At 40.1% G+C, this 18,846-nt stretch overlaps 1 pseudogene across 1 annotated transcript in view; it reads left to right on the top strand.

The window, feature by feature from the left end:
• The first annotated feature begins 2,461 nt into the window (after positions 1 to 2,461).
• LOC149242267 (O-fucosyltransferase 13-like) overlaps positions 2,462 to 18,846 on the top strand; it is a 77,945-nt pseudogene continuing 61,560 nt past the window's right edge. The window contains exons 1-6 of the transcript XR_016246627.1: positions 2,462 to 2,944; positions 3,079 to 3,182; positions 3,353 to 3,492; positions 3,725 to 3,834; positions 4,137 to 4,207; positions 4,921 to 5,009. The product of XR_016246627.1 is annotated as an O-fucosyltransferase 13-like (transcript). The remainder of the gene's footprint in view (positions 2,945 to 3,078; positions 3,183 to 3,352; positions 3,493 to 3,724; positions 3,835 to 4,136; positions 4,208 to 4,920; positions 5,010 to 18,846) is intronic.

Genomic DNA, 18,846 nt, shown 5'->3' on the forward strand with positions numbered 1-18,846 from the left:
TCACTCGGATCCAAAACCTTATGACAATCCAAAGCTCAACCGAGAAAGAATCCCATCACACCATGGCTATCCAGAAATGAAAAGGCAATGCTAAAAACCACTATAAAAACCCGACAAAATCCATGCCACCGACAATAATGAAACCAAATACACACATGCACATACCATGCATGCCAAAACCAACCAGGAAATCATACATGCACCCTATTACCTGTAAGTATTCCTGCTGAAGCTGCTTGATCCAACATTTCCTTGCTTTCCTTGTCCTTCCTTTGCTTGTTTGTTTTTCCTTCTCCTCTTGGTGCTCTTCTCCTCTTTGAAACCAACTCTGAAAATGAACTGACCAAAAGCTACAAACTGATGCTCTGATGTCTTTTTATTATTGATGCCTCTAATTTCTTCATTTTCCCTTAATTTTCCTTCAATTTCCTCCTCACATGCAACCTATGACCTTTCACCTCCCTTTTCTCCTATTTTCCTTTATTTTTATAAATAAAATGCTAATAATACATTTTTTCCTTTTCAAAGCCTTTGCCATTGCCTTTGCCAATTTCCCCTTAGCCATAATACACAACAAGTGATGCCCACTAGGATATTTTTCCCAACATTCAGCTTGGAATAAGTGTCCCTTGACCTTGGTCTTATTTTGCCTTTATTAACTTTATTACATGAACTTTTAACCCGAGGCTGTTACAATGTCACCATGTGATGTCAACTTATCCATCTCCAGGATTCACCTAAATAAGTGCCTCTTTGATCATTAGATGGATATCGTCACCAAGATTAAACCTTTCGAACTTCACATTAGCCCTTAAAGAAAAATATAGAGCATGTTTCCACTAGTAAAAGGCCAAGCATTGAAATGCAATTTGTCTTGTGAGTTAAACCATATTAACAAAAACATCACAGTCTTTCATCGTATTAGCATATTCTCTAATTATATGGCGAGACAATGCTCTCCAGTAACACCCTTACGGTCTCCCAATCCATGTTTAAGCAAATAAAGCAAACGAAATGTATTAATAAACCTATTCCCAATGGACAAAGCTCTTTGTAAGAATTCCATAGCCATCTCAAAATTTTGCTAGGCCTTGGTATGACTGTGCCATATGACACCATCCTTCTAATATCTTGTTAAAAGGTGAAGCTTATTGCACATATAAAAATTCTGAAAGGCTACCCTGCATGCCCAAACATAATATGAATTAGTAAGATTATGCGACATAGGATGTGGTTTTACAAACTTAAGTGCTAAAGCTTTGAATGAACAATAGAGGAGAGATTGCAAGAATCAGCTAGTTGAGCGAGGTAGCTTCAACAAGATCGATTTTGTAAGAACTCTTAAAGAACCTTTGAAATGCTCATGGAAATACAAGAGATAAAGAAGTTTAAATGCCTTTTCTTGAAAATGAGTTCAATGTTAAACATGAATTCTTTGAAGATTCAAGCTTGATGTATGAACATCATACAAATAAACTTAATGATTAAAAATGACATGGATATGCGATGCAACTTTCTAACATGATAATGCAACTAGTATGACTGTGAATTAAAGCATGTGAATGAAGCAATACCTCTGCAAAACATGACGCATTCAAAAGAATGAGACCCAAGATGGGGCAAGTGGGGCATAAACAACTTACATTGTGAAAACACGAGCAACCATAGCCTTCAATGATAGCTAGGTCATCTAAAGATTTAACCAATCCAAGTCATAGGCATAACCATTGAAACCTTGAAAAGTAGAGGGGGGCCTAAGATTTGGGTATTTAGGCTAAAAATTTTGGGTGGTGTTGTAGCGGCTAAAAGATATCCTGAAGGGGCATATAACACTCCTTAGGTTACTTGATCCCTAAGACTTACTAGGGAAGCCTTCCTTGTGTTGGATTGTATCCTTCACTAAAGAGAGGGGTGTGGTTGCTAAGGTGACAATGGTAACACTCATGTGTGTTGCACATTGTCTAGGTCATTTAGTGAGGCTTTGCACTAGGTGCTAGATTTTGTGGTAATAGTCCATATTCGAGAGAGAGGAGAGCCTTGACTAAACCCACTCAAAGATTGGGCTTAGCTTGAGTTTCAAAGAGATGAAGCCTACTCTTAAGTGCTGAATTGCGTTCTTTGAGTCACCAATATTAAGTAAAGAGTAAGTCTTTAGGGTGATTCGAGAATTCACTTCATAAAACAAAACATATGATTATGCTTGATTATTGGTAGCTAGATCCAAACTGCATTTTCTTTAAAACAACCGATACACCTACAAGCCAAAAGAATACTTTAGCATGTCAGTAAAAAAACATTAAATCTTTACATTTTTCTAATTTATTATAGTAAATAAATCCAAAAAAAATATAAACAGTTATTTAACCATAATTAAAATTGTACTTATATTTTAAATAACAATAAAACCATGTCTCTTTCGGTATGATTACTTAAAACTTATACATAATCCGAATGTACCCGTAAATTATTGTTAGAACAGGTACAAACTCATTGGGGGATCTTGAAAGTGTCGAGAGCAATCTCAGCTGCTCAGGAGAACATTTTAAATATGAAAAAACCTACGAAAGCTTTTACCTGCTCAATATTTTATGTGCGATGAGGTTTGTGGACTCGAGGGCGTACAGAGCACAACTGATGTAGACGATCTGATGTCTTTTGCTCACATAATCAATGTGTAAGCAACAGAATTAACAACCCAGATCAAAGGGATCTCCGAAGAATGCCACTCCTATCAGATCGTTTTGTGTTGAATCCTTCTCGATGCATAGACGGTCACACGAATCTGGTGGACTGTTATGCCCACACAAGCTCTGCATGCCATCAGTTTTCACAGAAAATGCATATGTCACTGAAGGCAATCAACAGACTTATAATTTCAAGCTTTGGCATACATGCTTTTAATGTTTGCCTGGAGTCTGTTCCCTGCAGAAACTTGAATTTCAAGGTAATTGTCCCCGTTTTATCTCTAGTCCCTGCAAGTGATTGTTCATATTGTATTCATATTTCAAGACTCCTGCGTTGTCCTGAACTTTGCATCTAACACTGTTCTTTTGTTGGTTTCCTGTTTGGCAATGGCAGTTGTGTTCATTGTTGGGACCTTCAGATCTAAGCTAATTCCCATTAAGCAGAGCTTAACCGTCAAATAGGTTTACAACTTTGCGAAAGTCTCCGAAAATTCTCAAGTGGGTCTAACTTTTAAGTATCTTGGAATTTTCATAAAAATTCATAAAAATTCTAAAGTGGGTCCAAGTACTTTGTCAATTTTTGGAGAAATTATCATTTGGGTACAAGTATTTTGAAAGCTTCTGCCAGAAAATTTCATCAATTGGTTTGAAGATCTTTGTATTGGCAGCTTTCAATGGCGGCTTTCAAGCAACCGGGAAGTGGTGGGTTTATAGCAGCAGCAGCAGTCTTTGTATGTTTGCTTGTAATTCACATGAGTCTAAGGCCTCCCGCGCAGCAGCATGAGTACCTTGGGACTTTTCCTCCAATGTATGTCAATTCTGCTATTGTGTTTATTGTTCCGTTCGCGTTATTAAAAATTCTTCTTTGGAGAATTTTGTCAATTACAATGCCTTTGCACTTAGAGTGCCGAAAAAATATGTTAAGGTGTGGACAACCTAATTGATAAGAAAATTTCTACAGAAGAGAGTTTACTCCCTTAATTTTATTCACTGTTGACATATGTTACATGCACAGATAATTTTTTCTTCGTTTAATACAGAGACAGGACTGTAATATCCAGAACAGGCAGTCCACGAAAGAGTATATGGAACGTGCAGAGCCTTGTGCACTGGAAGCCTTGCGAATGGTGGACTGCAAAACCCATAACAGGTAATTGATTATTTGCCTTATTCTTTTTGCAGATGAAGTTTATAAAGTTTTAATTGTGTGGAGGTAGATCTACCTCTGAATCATCTATAATATTCTTTAAGATCCTAACTCAAAGGTCTTACTTCAACTCCTGTAAGGCCCTAATCCCAAGCTTTGATTAGACAAGGTACTGGGCCCTGCGCTCAGGTAAGGTCCTGGTCCCGACCTCTGCTAAGGCAGGCAAGGTCTTGACTGAAAAGTCTTACATAAGGAAAGGTCCTAAGCAAGGTATGTATTAATTCCTTGCCACTGAAAATATGCAGGTCCTCCCGTGGAAAGCAATGGATACATCAAAGTTGATTGCCATGGAGGTCTTAATCAGATGCGACGAGATGTAAGTGTCTGAAATAACGGATCAATGCTGAGTTGAGGTTGATTTTTTTCCTTGAAAAATGCTTCTCATACTGAATTAAATCACAAAATCCAAATTGGCTCGCGCCAAGCAAAAAGTTCTTAAGATAGGTTCAGTTAGTTGATCTCAACTAATTAAGCACAAGTCAACAAGCATACTCCATCTGGAGGCCATTCTCTCTCTCTCTCTCTCTATATAAAATTTTCCAGGGAATAGATCTCAACTAGTTATGCATAAGTCAGCAAGCATACTCCATCTGCAGGCCATTATATATATAATTTTCCAGGTAATATATTCCTAGGAAACTGCCTAGGCACTTCCCCTCATTCTGAGGATGGTACCCTGGCTAAACCATAGATTCTTCAAGGCACAAAGCCAGGTCAACAACTCATTAATAGGTCCTTTACTGCTCATCAGCAATCGGTCCACTAAAAGCATACATGTCTCAAAGTGAGATTTGAAACTAGGTGGGAAGGGTAACAAGTTATCCTCACAACTACTCAGCTATGCCCAATTGACTCTGAAGACTAAGATATACTCCAGTCATTTTGAATTATTTCACCCAACCCAAACAAGTATTTTTCTTTTTTCTTGCATATATATTATGAACTATCTAGCTCGGACTTCTCTGTTTCCCAAACCCAGAAACGAGTTTGTTGATAGTGTTTACCTTGCCAATCTTGTTGTCTCTGCAGCTATGCGATGGTGTAGATGTTGCTCGTCTACTCAATGCGACGTTAGTCCTGCCAAACTTTGAAGCGGCTTCATATTGGAATGATACAAGGTAGCGTACAATGTCTGATATGAGTAGGCATATTACTAATGTTCTGGAAATGTTTGACGATGCAATGAAAACATTTAGAATCTTCTTTGAAGTTTTGCAAGCAAAGAAATACTGGTGCCCTTGTTTTTATGGTTACGTAAACAGATTGCTAGGAAACAAATATGTCAATTCTGTGTAGCAGGGGAAACTGAAATTAACAGCATGTGTTATTAAAGGATTCAATATATAACCACATAAGGGAGAAGAATTCAACTACTTCCACAATTTGGAGTCAATAAAGTTATGAAAATAAATAGACTTAGAACTAGAGAACTTTGGGTGTCTTGACTCTTATTACACAGATCAATGAAAATAGGACGGACATTTCAGATACGTTGTAAATAGGACAGACAACTTGTAATGTACATGTTTGATAGACCAATTGGTCTAATATGCTAAGTGAATTTATTCAAATTTCACCGTCAGCTTATCCCTTTTTTATCCCCAATCAGCCACTAAAGAATGGTCAATCATGGCCTTCTGTGTTCAGTGATTTGTTTCTTTGGGGCTCTTGGTAGCTGGAACTGGGAGCTGATATGTTAGCTACAAACTTGCTCTCAATCATGGCCTCCTGTGCTAAGTGATTTGTTTCTTAGGGGCTCTTGGTAGCTGGAACTGGGAGATGTTAGGTACAAACTCGCAAGAGTCGAGCCTTTTGTAAATTTGTCCATGAAAAATGCGAATTGGCTGCTAGCATAATTATGTTGCTGGATGCATCGGATAAATCCTATTATCTTGGGGAAAAGACAGCTTAACCTAAAGGAGCATGCCAAACCCAGACATCAGAGTCCAAACATTATCTGTTTCCATCATAGTTGTTAAGTACTTTTGAAAATTCTTGACAATTTTGTTGGTTTGTAATATGTATAAAGCACATATGCACGGGGGAAGAAAAGAATGAATTGTCACAGTAAACTCTCTTAATTTTATATTTTATCAGATAAGATTGAATAATTTTATTAATGACCACAAAAGGTAGGTCAATGGGACCTAAAGGTTTACCTAATGTGAACGAAGTGTGGCACTGCGAAAGCAACTCCTATAACAACGCTGAAAGTGAAAGTAAGGAAGCATAACTACGTATCTGGATAAGTTATTTGCTATTAAACCAAATAATATAATAGTATAAGTGTAGGGATACAATAGAAAGGCTAGAGACTGAGATCCCAGTGCTGAATGAGAGGGAGGGAGGGGATGGCAAGGCTTTCTGGTCTTGATGGGAAAGGGTGAGAGGGGCACTGAGGTACATGTTTATGATGTGCAGATTGTTTCAAAATTGGATCAAATTATCCCAAATTTTTATGTTTAATTTAAGGATGTGGATTATCCTATATTAGTTTATTTCAGTTCTAGTTTTAGCAGAATATGGCACCCAACTAAAAAGGTCATTAAATCTTCAGCACCCCTTTAATGACCGTTTTATTTTCTCTTACACCAAGCATCTCCCTAAACTTCCAGCGTTTCTCCTTGATCAAAGCTTTCATGTAGATGTCTACCAGCTATTCTTTAGTTTTGCAGTACACAGCCGTAACTTCTCTAGTGTTGCAAAGAATGTGAGCTTTGAGCTTGAGGCCTCTCCCGAGTCCCAAGTATATGGCCAAGCATGATTGGTCTAGATATAGGAAAAAGGTGGAGAGGGGGTTATTGAACTCCCTGAATAGGAAATGGAATTGACCATGTATCTCATAGTAATAGGGATGTCTGAAAATAAAGTGCTCCTTTTCCTTTGTCTCTTGTAAATGGTAGATTTGCCATAACCTATCCTTATGTGGTATCTGGTGCTTAACTTCTACTTGAATCTAGTGAGGACCCACTCGGAACTGGCCTAGGGGATCCTAGGTCCATGCCTCTCATGTCAAAGCATGTAAGGGGACCATGCTATGAGGCCATTTTTCATCTCTCGGAAGTGCTTTGAATAAAAGGCCATCTTGGGTCTCAAACATCCAAGGGGGACGATCCATGTGACCTAGATATATTTCTTGTAAATACCTTCCTTGACAATCCCATTCATCTCTTGCTTATTAGGCAAGTGTTGACCAAGAGTATTCAAAGAATACGTGAATGAAGGCAGTCTATGATATACTAGCTAATTGAAGGAAACTTGAAACCTTTGAATTCCAAGCCAATGCTCTCTCGAAACGTGGGGTAGAATGAGTCATGGCCTCCCAATATTGGTAGTCAAGGTATGGGTATTGGTCTTTCCCTATCATCGAATCTTTGAAGGTGATGTAGCAACTCAACTAGTCTGAATATAGTCTTGATGAGTAAAGGGTTTCTACAAACTTTGCTTGGATGATGGGGCGGGGGACCATCCTCTGGCATTTGATGATATAATGGAGTAGAGGGTTTACCCTCTCTTGGTATGGGCCCAATTTAATTTGAATAAGTTTGGTCCCAATACGTTTGAATTGTATGAAATTATGAGTTTGATAATGGGGTCCATGAGGTCCAATTTGTATGAGATGTATTGAAATGGTGTTGAAAACATTGACTCTCTATAAGAGCAAGAGATCCATACCCCTTATTCACTCAAGGTTGGAAAGCTTGCCCCAATTTGGATGAGATGTATTGAAAATGGTGTTGGAAACATTGACTCTCTATAAGAGCAAGAGATCCATACCCCTTATTCACTTAAGGTTGGAAAGCTTGCCTCAACCCAAACCTGGGCTTTAAAAAGTTGAAAATTGAACCCTTTGGAGTAAAAGTGGAAATTTGAGAGGGACTTCTTCAAATAGTTGAAGGTCATCATCTTGGATTACCCAAGGCCGATTATCAACTCTTGGAGGTCACAAAACTTCGCAAGAGCATCCAGTTGCCTTTGTAGTGTATACAAAACCTCAAGAGTTGAGGCCAAGAGTGCTATGTCATTGGTGAACAAGATATGGAGATTAAGACACAATGGAAGAGACATCTATCACCTAGATGGATTGCTTATGTAAAAATTCCTTCAACTCATCTGCATAGATCTCGAATAATGCAGGTGAGAGGGGACACCCTAGCTTCAGCTTGATGGTACTCATGAAATTAGATAATCCATGTGTTGTATGAAGATAACTAAGGACTGCCTCATAAAGTCCTATGATAACAATGATAAGAATCTTTGAAACCCTAATGTCTTTGAGCCTTTGAAACATGGCTTCCCATGGAATTAAGTCAAAAGTTTTTTGTAAGGCTACAAAGTAGTAGAAGATTTGTGAAGAATGATGTCTCACCTGCTAAATGACCATTGATAGAGTGAGGATATGATCCATTGTCTAATATCTTGGCTTGAAGCCTGCTTGGCACCTGCTTGGAAGGTTTCTCCTTTGAGCCCTTTGAATAACTACAAATGAAAGGTTGTGGCAACTAGAGCTGAAATAAAATCAAAACATGTCACTAGATACAAAGATTGTGCATATTTTATCAAATGATCTCCTTGAGCGAGGATCAATGTTTTAAAAGTTGAATTGAACTCAGAATTGGTTGAGGGTCAGATCGAACTCAAACTAGAATTTCCCCATAGCTTGGTTTGTGGACTGGTTTATTAAAGCATACATACAATATTAATATTTTATTGAAAATAAATATATTCATGTACATTGATGTAAATCCAAGATTCTAAAGTTTAAACCATGTTTCCAAACCATTAGAGAAAATATGCAAAATCTACTCATATATATATATATACCATGTAAGGGAGAATATAGCAAAATGGCATTGAGTGTGAAGACTTGGGAGGGGAAATAGGGCACCAGTGAGAACTTTAAGAAAAATTTCTAAGTTATTTGAAAATATTTATTCAATAGCGCTTAGAAGGCGGACCCCTTTAGGAAAATTTTGCCACCAGTTAGTACATGGCTTCTAGAAGATTGGTTGGTCAAGTTGCCTCAACCTGGCTCCTAGAAATTTGGTTGCTTCAGCTGTAGAGCATGGTCAATTATCTAAAGTGAGTCCTTAAGTCGACACTGCTTACTTCTCTACTCACACAATCACCGTCCTTGTGGAAGGGGCTATAGTTACGACATTACATCCATAGACTATCGCAAAAGATCACCATACACTCCCTATAATGCTAAGTTGGAGTCATTAGAAGGCATCTATTTATGAAGAAAGTCTTTGTTATTTATATTGGGATTAATTGTGCTAAAAAGGGTCCTCGATGGTGCAAACCTATATTTGTCAAGTAGAGGAGGGCTAAATGAAATAAGGGCCTGTGATGGGGGTGTTTTTGATTGCTAAGAAAGATGAGGAAGAAATTCAACAACATTAATAAGAGTGGCAATTGGGCAATGATGGTAACAATGAAGTATTAGGATTATTGTCATCATCATCCAACATTAGCAACTTCTAGCCATTATTATTAGAACCAGATAAGAACTGACAAAATCGGTTGGTCTGAATGGTTCCAAGGCTGTATTGGTTTGGTTGAAGGAACAAAACTAGAAATAGCCAATTTGATATGCAACTAAATAGGTTGGCTTGATAACTGAAACTAATCAACTTGATACAAAATTGACCATAATTGCACAAACTAGTTGATTCTATATGGAACCATAAAACCGTGAGAGGGATTGCATAAACTCAATTTTTTTAAAAGAACATTTGTTAATACTTTAGAGCTAACCGTAAATCGCTACTAATCCTATTTTGGGCTCGAAGTCAGTTAGAGCCTTTTTGTTGATGTATTTTGATTTAGATATGGTTTGTACTCAGTGTAATTTTTGTTATATGCACCCTTGCTATATACATGAGAAGCTTTGCATGTTTATGTATAATAGTTTGGATTCACATGGATGCCCATGAAAATATATTTTTTCTTTCAAATTTGAATATTCTATGTATTTTTTTGTCGATTAGTTTTTTGGGTTGGTTTTGGTTTTTGGGGTCAATCAATTCGATGATCGGTCTAGTTTTGATAACATTGCTTCTAGCATAATTTGTTATCATTGAATTGGATATCATTGGAAGGAAAGGGGTCACCATCAATAGAGGGTCCATCACAATGTTGCACATTTGGAGAGGGCCCTTTACTATGTTGCACGGAGAGGGCCCTTTACTATGTTGCACATTTGGAGAGAGCTTATTAATGGAATGCTCATTGGAGGAAGGATCACCATTGGTTTCCTCATCAAAAGAGGGCTCGAGTCTTCACTAGGTTGCATATCCTTTTGAAAAAAGGGAAGGCTAGAAGAGTCCTCCATAATAAGAGAGGAGTTGGTTGAACAAGTAGGTCCATAGGTCTTTAAACATTATTTAGAAGAAGATCTCAAAAAGGTACCCAAGGTTGCATTGAGACTTGATGAATATGTTGTAATATCCACTACAAAAGACTTAGAGTCATGAACAAGTAACTTTACTAAAGAATAAGAGGCATGTTCCATGGAGATGTGTTGATAATCATCGCTAGAAACATCATTGGAAAGAAATAATGTAAGAGATCCTAATAGGCCACGAGGAACAAAATCAAAGAGAGTCTCGTGGTGCTTAGTCACATGGTAGATGGGGTCATAATGATGATACCCACCCATGTTCTAGCAAGGCATATATTGGATAGGTGATGTAATGCACCTTCCATAAGGGAAATGGATCCATGCCCTTGACCCAAAAATTCTAAATTGTGAAATAGAAGGCTTTTGCCTATGCAAGCAATCATAAGGAATCATACTAGAGATAGTAAGAGTAGGTATTTGGTTGATGATAAATGTTGCATAGACAATTGCTTCAATCCTGAAGGAAAGCTTCATTTTCTAAAAGTGAAGCATACAACAGGCCATCTCCATGATTTCCCTATTCTTTTGCTCAACTACATCGAAAGCACTCAAGCAAGCCATTGCATTGCATATTTACACTTGACTCTAGTCCAACTTCCATTTGTCCCAATGGTCTATTTGAAGCATGGGAAATAATCTAGGAAGGTCAAAGTTATTTCTTATCTCGATTCCCATGTATAGGAAAGTCAACTTAGAAGTAATATAGTGACAACGATACTCAAAATTGCTTATTGGATTGCCTTACCCAAAGGCATATAGAGCGATATTGATACTCAATAGAAGGAAGACAAGTTACGAAGTAAAACAATTCAATATATGAAGTATAACAATAAGTGGGGGGTTAGGTTTACTTGATGTACATGAGTTACCTCGAACTTTGTTTTTCCACCCTTCTTCATATGCCTTTTGCCTTTGATTGATTTTTCTTCATAACTATTTGGGGCTCTAGGGGATGAGAGCATGATGTGTAATATATAGCAGTGGATACCCCCTTAAGGTGGGGTAGTTCATCGGCCATTAGGGGTTGGGACAATCATGGGTTCCATAATGATGTAGGGGGCTCATCTAGGGCCCACAGGAACCAGGGTGATGGCCATGGATAAGGGGTAGAGCTCATATTTGGCTTTTGCCCACGCGCTAAATTTGTATGTCCCGGCCATCTTTTGCATTTTGTGGTACATTTCCTGTTGTGAGTGGCCAAATTATGCTTTTTATTTTCTTTTTAATTCCATCAACCTTCGAGCATCGTTGCAAGCCCAACCTAAGGTGTGGACAAGGGGAGAGGGAGGCTAACCTTATGTGGACCCGGATGGGAAAAGAGATGAATGGGGCTAAAATGAATGGAAGGGGGTGATATATATGGTGTCGGGAAGCGGGACCACACAACCAAAATCGATATTTCCCATGTAGTGCCAACCCTAAAGCTAATGGCCAGTAAAGGAGATCCCACGGGACTACGATACGAGGCTAACCACGAAATCGTGTAGTGGAGACAAGAGTACAGGCCTAGCCCACTCTTTCCGCCGAATCCCCCCACCATGCCATGCCCTAATGTGCCCATGACAAGCAAGGAAAATAACTCAACTATACTAATGAAAAGCCATACCTTCGGGGTCGGGAGGCCCACCTTCAAACATATAATCATAACAGATGGGCAAGGGACCACATGGCTAGCTCAGGTGGTGGAGATAATGGCACATCGAGCTATCTGGTGGCTGCAAGGGGTTTCTGACTGCCAGCTGAGGACCATCTAGGAAAAACGTTTTCTCCTATATATACTACCCACAGGTGGTCGGTAACAGGACCCATAGTTGAGATGACTAAGCGGAAAGTAGTTGATATGACTAAGCGGAAAGTGCCATAGCTTACTATCATCATCTTCATTGCCCATGACTATATGTTTGGATTCATCACAATATCTAGAAGCAACAATTTTGAAATTGTCGTTGATGTCTTTAGCAACCCCTCTATTTGGCCCAAATTCCACCTTTTTGTTGGTGTGAGTAATGTGGTAGATAGAAAGAAGATTTGGTTCCACTCAAGGAACATGGAGAACATCTCTGTATTGAGCTTTATCAATTTGAACAATATTGCAACCAAAGATTGAAAGAGTTGAGTTTTTAGTATTACCAATAGTTACCTTCTCATATTTATCTAAAGAATGGATAAACTCACTTGAATTAGATGATCTTACAAATGAGTGAGGTGGTGTACTTATACCTCTCCACTCTAGGGTTAACCCCCCAAGGAGTGTAGTTTGATTTGACCCTAAAATACAATAAAATGTAATAATGGGTGTAACAACCCACAACTACCCACAACTCCATTAGCACATGGCTAGAAAGGAAGATTAGCTGAAATATCTCTACATTTATCTCTTGCATTTACTAGCTCTCATTTGTTGTCCATGAAGGCCCATTGCTAGGTTGACCCATTATTTACATATACATTTGACTCTTACATACCCCCATTAGGGTCATTATATACATTACATATTACTCCCTTTTGAAAAGATTGGTCTTCAAATCTTTGTAGTCAGGGTTTTACATATGATGAAACCAACTTGTAGGATTTCCTTAGTTTTTTAGTCTCTTGTTGCTACTGTTGATTAACCATCAATCCATAATCAATTCTTTTTCATGTCGATCCTTTATAATTTGAGGTCAATCTTTTCATTTGATTCCATGCATTGTTGTGTGTTTGCCACTAGGTAGGTTATCATTGTTGGTCTTTGATATTATCTTGTCGAATCATGATTGTTCCTTAATGCCACATTCTGTGAATGTCATTGATTTTTCTATATGCATCTTTCAAATTGTGGATGTTCTTCTTACCCTTCTTGTATAATCTATAAATTGTCATTGTGTTGAAAGGCGCTCTCCAGTTAAATATGTAAGAGATGTTGTCCTGTCTTGTTATGTTATGTAAATGTTTTGACTTGGTCAAAATAAAATAAAATAAAATAACCCTATGTTAAACTAAAAATTCGACGCTATTATTTTTTTAATCAATTTTTTTTGGGTAGTTAAGGTAAATTTGAAATAAAAATAAAAATAGCCCTATGTTAAAATAAAAATTCTACGTTATTATTTTTTTGAATTAATTTTTGTTGGGTAGTTAAGATAAACTTGACTTGGTCAAGTTCTAGGTGGTTTTTGAGCTCCGGGTTTATGAGAACCCATGGTATAGCCCATGGTTTTCATGTGGAATATAGCCTATTTAAAAGGGGGAATTAAACTAGCCTAGATCCATCTTAACTTTGGATCTACCAAGTGCCGAGAGGGATCAAATCTCTTGAGATGTGAATATCTTAAGATGCAAAAAGATTTGATCCCTCTCGGCACTTGGTAGAACCGAAGACAATTCCTCACAACAGATCTTATAAAAGTTTGAAATCTTAGATTATGCAAATTAATTTTCCTTAGATCTAGATTAACTAACTATTAGCTTTGCTTGAATTTATGAAATAGCTTAAGTAAGAAATAGAAAGAATGTAGGAATTTCTCATTTCCCACCCCGGTTTTCAGTTTCTCCTTATTTCTCCCATATAGTTAAATTCCCTTTCCCATAACCATACATTTAACAAGCTGAAAAAAAATAAATTTGCTGAAAACACAAATTCTGGAAATTTTACAGAATGCTGGAAATTGCAGAAATAAAAATCAGCAGTAATAAACTGCCATTAAAATACATTTAAACACTGAGATTTTTGGTCAATGTGACCCTGGAAAAACCCCCTACAACTCTTGGGGAAAACCAGTTTGAGAGCTCTTATTTATTTATGAAAATTGCCTTTTACAGTGAGAAATTTTCAGCAAAAAATCAGCAAGCAAATTTACAACTTATCTTTTTTCCCATGCTTCACAGCAAACAGGACAGCAATAAATGCTGTACGGTCTCCTCGATTTTCGTGCCCACTTTCAGCATTAAATGCTGCTGTATGGCCCTCGTTTTGTGTGCAGAAAAACCAGCAACCTGCTCCTCGATTTTTGTGCAAACCTCTCCTCGAAAATCGTGCCAAAATCCGCCTTTCACTGTGTGCTGAATCAGCTGTACAAATCTGCTCAACTGCTGCCTTGGAATGTGTGCCAAGCTGCTGTCTCCTTCTCCTCCCTGCTCAGAAATCTCTCTTGCTCTCTTGCTCTCCTTCTCCCAATCTGCTCATGAAAGAATTGAATCGAATGTGATCTTTTCCTCCCTTAATATAACTCCAAGTGACTTTTGGGTGATCCAAGTGACTTTTGGGTGATCTCTAAATCCAATGGCTGAAATAGATTTAGATCAATGGCTGAGATTAAATGCTCATTTAAATCTCACTTTTTATTTTTTAATTCACTCCACTTTAATAAAGACCCACTTAGTCATTTATTTTCAAAGTCACTTTTCCTTTCTAATTTTTCATTGACTTTATAAAAGTCACTTTAAAATTAGACTTAGTAACTTTATCACTTAAAGTCATTTTTAAATTAGATTTAACTTTATAAAATTATAAAGTCACTTTAGGAGAAAAATTAAATTCTTTTGGACACTTTTCCCTAGGCCAAAGATCAAAGCCTAAGGGAACCACCTGTCCTCCGGTACCAAACTTCAACACTCCCTCTTACCGAGGAAGGTGTTCCTCACCACACCCATCTTGTCTCTGAAGTAGACATGCTTGCCCCGTGGTAAGGCTTTGGTAAGGATATCTGCAACCTGCTCATTAGTGGAAATATACTCAAGCTTCACAGCTCCCTTCTGAACATAGTCTCTGATGAAATGATATCTGATCCCGATATGCTTTGACCTGTCATGAAATACTGGATTCTCTGTGAGTTTAATGCAACTCTGATTATCACAGGAAATCACTGAAGGTCTCAACGACTGACCAAATAAGCCAAACAACATCTTGCGAAGCCAGATAGCCTCACAACTAGCTAGACTGGCTGCCATATACTCTGCTTCCGCTGAACTCAGTGCTACTGACTGCTGCTTCCGGCTGAACCATGACACTACTGCTGAACCCAACCCAAAACAGCACCCTGAAGTGCTCTTCTTATCAGAAGCACAACCTGCCCAATCAGAATCAGTGTATCCTGCCAATCTCACTCCATCTCCCTGCTTGTAGTCCAGACCATAATCCACTGTCCCCTGCAAGTATCGCAAAATGTGTTTTGCAGCCACCCAGTGAACCTTCCTAGGCTCACACATAAACTGACTCATCGTGTTGACTGCAAAACAGATATCTGGTCTAGTGTTGACCAAATACATCAAGGAACCAATCAGCTGCCTGTACAATGTGGGATCCACCAACTCGGAATCTGAAGCATGAAGCTTCTTCCAGTTGGTGATCATCGGTGTCGACATGGGTCTACAATCCTCCATGTGGAATCTGCTAAGGATGTCCACAATATAGTTCCCCTGCCCCAGGAAGAAATGCCCCTCCTCCTGCCACACTTCCAAACCCAACAAGTAATGCATCAAGCTGATGTCCTTCATCTCAAACTCCGTCGCAAGATCTCTCTTGCAGTGCTCTATGAGTCTCTCTGCACCTGTAATGATCAAGTCATCCACATACAGCACCAGAATGAGAGGCTCCTCACCAATCACAATAAAGTAAAGGTTCGGATCTGCCTCACTCTTTGTGAAACCCATCCCCTGCAAATATGTATCTATCCTGGAGTACCAAGCTCTGGGAGCTTGCTTCAGGCCATAAAGGGCCTTCTTCAGTCTGCACACATGGGACTCCTTCCCATGCACCTCAAAGCCCTGTGGCTGCTCAATGTACACCTCCTCCTGTATGAGGCCATTGAGAAATGCGGTCTTCACATCCATCTGGTGGATCTTCCAACCCATCTCTGCTGCTATGGATATAATGGAGCGGATCGAAGTATATCGAGCCACGGGAGCGAAGGTCTCCTCATAATCAACTCCCTCTACCTGGGAGAACCCTCTAGCCACAAACCTCGCTTTGAATTTCTCAATGCTGCCATCTGCAACATGCTTTACCTTGTAAAGCCATCTAGAAGTAACCACGGATTTGCCCTCAGGCCTCGGCACCACATCCCAAACATCATTCTTCATGATAGAAGAATACTCCTCCTGCATGGCTTCTCTCCAGACCTGCTGGCTAGCTGCCTCCTCATAGCTAGAAGGCTCAGAGTCAAGGATGCTGGTAACCATTGCCATATAGCTACAAAACCTCTCAGGTGGTCTACTCTCTCTGACCGGCCTCTTCGGCTTAGCAACAGATGTGGCATCTCTCAAGGTGTCCTGAAGCCACTTGGGCTTTCTCTTCCCTGAGCATGCTTCTCCCATAGGAGAATGAAACTCCTCCTCCTCATCACCATCAGTAGCCTGAACTCCTGACTGTCCGTCTGCTGTCCTCCTGCCTGCACCTGAACCTGTAGAAGTTGAGGCACCGTGTGAACTGTCCATCAATGGACTCCCTAGTGAACTGCTCTGTGAACTGCTCTGCATGCTGCCCGGAGCACCACCCCTCTGGCTCGGCGAGCCACTGCTCACTGACGGACCTGACATCCTCATAGATGTACCTCCGGATCCTCCTGATCCCTGCCCACTGGATCCCTGCGACTGACTCAACTGCTGCTGAGGGTCTGGCTGATCTAGATACTCTAACTCCCATGACCTCCTAAAGGCCCTGTCCTCCTCGAACTTCACATCCTGTCTGACAACAACTCTCCTCTGTGCAGGAATGTAAATCCGAAAGGCCTTTGAGGTCTCACTGTAGCCCACAAAGATACCCTTCTCTGCGGTGGGCTCTAGTTTGGTCCTCTTCTCCTTGGGTATATAGGAGTATGTAATGCATCCAAAGATATGAAGATGACCAATATCAGGCTTCTTCCTATAGAAAGCCTCCTCCGGAGTCATGTGCCCCAAGGCACGATGCAGACTCCTGTTCTGCAAGTAAACAGCTGTGTTGCAGGCCTCTGCCCACAAGAACAATGGCAACCCTGATCATGTAACATGGCTTTGGCAGCCCCTATGATGGATCTGTTCTTCCTCTCCGCAACCCCGTTCTGCTGGGGGTTGTAAGGAACAGTGAACTCCCTCCTAATGCCTGCCTCCGCACAATAGTCAACAAACTCTCCAAGGGTGTACTCTCCTCCATTGTCCGACCTCAAGGACTTGATCTTTCGACCTGTCTGAGTCTCCACAAGAGCTCTGAACTCCTGAAACCGCTTGAAGACCTCACTCTTGGTCTTCAAAAAATAAATCCAGGTCCTCCTGGAGTGATCATCAATGAATAAAACATAGTACTCATATCCACTCAAGGAAACATGAGACATCTGACCGCTCACATCGGAATGAATCAAATCAAGTATCCCCGTCGTTCTGCTGTCACTGCTGGGAAAAGGGGATTTGGCAAACTTGCCCATCGCACAACCTCTGCAAGTATCAAAGTGATCAGTACTGAAATCTGGCACACCTGTAGTGATCTCCCGCAATGTCCTCAAGGCTCCATGATACATATGTCCCATCTTGCGGTGCCAAATCTCACACAGCTCAGAACTGCTAGCTCTGCTGTCGGTACTACTGCTCAATGCCAAAAGGGGCTGGAATGCAAACTTGTACACCTTTGCATGGCGTACACCTATCACTCTAGCTGAATCAGCTGGAGTGCCCTTGGGATACATCAACACCTGTCCTCCCCTGAACAATACCTCATATCCTCTGTCCTCCAAAGCTAAGACAGATATGAGGTTCTTCCTCATCCCTGGCACATAAAGAACCTCTGACACCTTCAAGGGAGGTTTGGACTCCCTCGGAAATATCACTGTCCCCACCTCGATTGCTCTAACAACTCTGTCATCACCGAGTACTACCTCAATATCAGTGCCACTCTCTGAAAGCTCTGAGAAGTACTCACGGACTCCTGTCATATGACGTGAAGCCCCACTGTCCACATACCAGATACCTGAAGATGCTCCGCTAATCGAGGGAAAAGCATGCTCCCTCTGAACCTGTGTGGCAGGTGATCATGCACTAGAGGACTCACACGTAGTGGACGCAAACTCTCGGTCAAAACGACCAGCAAAGTCCTCAATCTCTGCTGAAGCTGCCACGTCTTGGTTCTTCCCCTTCTTCTTCTTCTTCTCCAGACACACAATTGCATAGTGTTCCATCTTTTGACAATTCCAACACTTCACCTTGGAATAGTCCTTCTGTGTGTTCCCCTGTTTACCTTTACCTTTGCCTTTGCCCCCACCACTGCTTGTGGAAGCCTGCTTCTTCCCTTTCCCTTTCTTGCCTCCTGCCACCAGTGCTACATCCTCATCCTGCTCAACTGGCTTGGCTGCCCCAAGCTGACCTTTCCTGATCTCTGTCTGAATGCAATCATCCCAAAACCTCTCCCATGTGGGAAGGGTCTCACGTGCACAAACCCCATCAGCAAAGTTCAACCATGAACGGGGGAGGCCATTCACTGCAATCCGCACCAACTCAGTGGGTGGAATGGCCTCTCCAATCGCTGCCAACTCATCTCTCACATTAGTAATCTTTGTGAGATATCCAGCTGCACTATCATTACCCATCTTAATGTTCTTCAGCTT

The sequence above is a fragment of the Pinus tabuliformis genome, chromosome 8, assembly GCF_031772625.1.
Source record: "Pinus tabuliformis cultivar Carrire ecotype Pingquan chromosome 8, CPIR1, whole genome shotgun sequence".
Taxonomy (NCBI): Eukaryota; Viridiplantae; Streptophyta; class Pinopsida; order Pinales; family Pinaceae; genus Pinus; species Pinus tabuliformis.